Here is a 2,688-nt window from a genome sequence, read left to right as displayed (position 1 = left end):
GACAAAGAGCTTTTGTGCAGGAGGGAAAATTTTGACAAAAACAAAACTAACATTATATATTTTCGCTGCTGTCCTCTGGATTTTGGACACATGTGTGAAGACTTAGACGACAGCCGTGCCATCAGGAGGCTTCAGCAGACACACACCAGCCAACAGCTCTGGGAGATTAATTCTGTTGGACTTCTTCCAGATTTCCTGTTTTCGTTTCTGACAAGTCGATGCACGGCTGCAGACCAGTGGCCGAGAAAAACAGGAAACTGAAAATATGACAAGTGATATTGTTTTAAAAGACTCATAAGAGAAAACATACAATAAACACAAAGATTTACACTGTAATTCATGTAAAAACACATTTATTTTGCACAGATACACTGAGAAATATCCATGCAAACACATGCACACACCCACAGACTCTCAGTCATACCACAGCACCGTAAAATAATATTAATAAATTATGAGGACTCAGAATTTGACAGGCAGTAATTCAGCTTTTCTCATATTTGAACAAACAGACTTTCGGCTTCAGTTTTATGACTGAACTCCCTCTGGACTTTGCTCTGCAGGGAATTCAAACTTTACAGTATTTACTTCTGAGTGTTCGGTGTCAGTGCTGACGCAGCTGAAACCGACTTATTAATATTTACAGACGTGCTCAGCTCAGAATGTGAAGATGGACGACGAGGTGTCAGGAGTGAGAGTCGACTACACGACCCAAATATCTACAGGAATACAAAAACTGATTCTCCATTAAATCACAAGAAATAATACTGCAAACTTTAAATCCCATTATTTGACTATTATCAGTATTTTATTGTCATTTAAATATCTTAACATTTGCTGCTGGTTGTTAGAAACTATTTGATGCACTGCAAAACAAAATCAGTCTTTTTAAATTGATGAATTGAAGGCATCCTATCAGATGACAGATAAATTATGGAAAAGACAAACTCAAGATCTGAGTCGACCGCTGGGAAGCAACATTACAGATGCTGGCGCTGGCAACTCCCACATATTTACATTCTAACTATAAAGATACATTTTATAAATTTATTATATTATTAACTAGTTGTTTGTATAAAACAGCATAAAACACCTTCTGTATTTAAAGAGGGAATCTTCTGCTCATCAGAAAAGAGACTGGACGCTCATGAAGAACAGTGAGTTTGACCGAAGGAGACACGAGGACAGGACGGACAGACGGAGACACTGGAGACACTGGAGACACTGGAGACACTGGAGACACTGGAGACACTGGAGACACTGGAGACACTGGAGACACTGGAGACAGAGCTGCAGACGTCCCACACGTCCACTCAACTCAATTAGAGACACAGAGAATCCTTCCTGACGACGGGTTAATGCGGCTCCGGCTGCTCCTCGTCCAGGAAACAGAGAAAACAGAAGAAGATCCAACTGTCAGAAGTTTGACTTCTCACACTGATTAAAGATCCTCGGACCTCGTTATCATATCAGCAGCTGGGACACGGACGCTGTGAGTAGATGTGTCTCAAAGATAGTTTCTGTCATTTCAGTTTGTTCTCATCAGACTGATGTTTGCTCAAGTGTTCATGTGTCTGAATGTTTGGTTTTAATTTGTTTGATGGAATCAGACGTCGTGATTGACAGATGAGAGTCATGATTGACAGCCGTAGACGAGGGGTTGTTCAAGAGCATTTATAGGAAGAACCTTGATAACGCAGCCCCTGCATATGGAATATACCATTTCTGGGAGGACGGGGACGGGCGTTGTCCATCTCTATTTGCAGCTCTTGGTTTGTCCCTGTGTGTCGGAGCAGTCTCTAAAAGTAAAAGTCTCTATTTTATTATCTTTGTGGAAACTTCTCATTCGTCTCTCAGGTCCAGTTCCACCTTTGACAAGCTGATGTGCTCTGTTGTTTCCACAGAGACTTTATTGACCTTTAACTCAGAGTCATGGAGATGAGTTGGTCCAGAGCAGCAGTGAAGACAGAACCCCCCCCCCCCCCCCCCCCCCCCCCCCAAAAGGGAAACAACAGAGTCAGAGGAGTGAGTGGAGAGGAAGTGAAGCTGAATCTGTTTTCACCAACTAACACATCAGCAGCCAAACTTTAACAAACAGAAATATATCGGTGTTAAATATCAACATGTATCGGCATAAAGGTAAAAAATAGTTTTTCCTGTAGAATCAGTGAGTGATGTTTCCATTATCGTCTTTATCTGTGGTTATAGTTTATATATATGAGTTTATTTAGGGGATAAGTTAACATTCAGCTGATGTGGACGAAGTACAAAAGTGTGGCATGATAACTTTTCTACCGGAATAAGTAAGTACTTGCTTTAAATATACTTAAAGTATTGTAAGTAAAAGTACTATGATGATGGCTGAGTCTCAGCTGCAGCCTGAAGGAGGCGGGGTCTAATATTACCTGCCTGTTCTGATTGGATCAGTGGATCAGTTCCCTTCTTGTTATTGATAACTTTTCAAATCCAAAAAACAAGAAATAAAGATTTTTGCTTATATAAGGAAATTAATCTGCCTCTAAAATATACAAATGAAAATAAATCTCCTTTAGTACAGCAACAAGCAGTGACGTGGGTCAGAGGGACGTGTTTGGCCGAGTGTCGGAGTCCCAGTCTGGATTAGCACTGACGTCCATCTTCAGCTGCTCGGTGGTGAGACACTGAGATGATGATCTGCTGAGGGGGCGG

Source organism: Pleuronectes platessa, chromosome 8 (genome assembly GCF_947347685.1).
Source record: "Pleuronectes platessa chromosome 8, fPlePla1.1, whole genome shotgun sequence".
NCBI lineage: Eukaryota > Metazoa > Chordata > Actinopteri > Pleuronectiformes > Pleuronectidae > Pleuronectes > Pleuronectes platessa.
Note: the sequence above shows the minus strand (reverse complement) of the source record.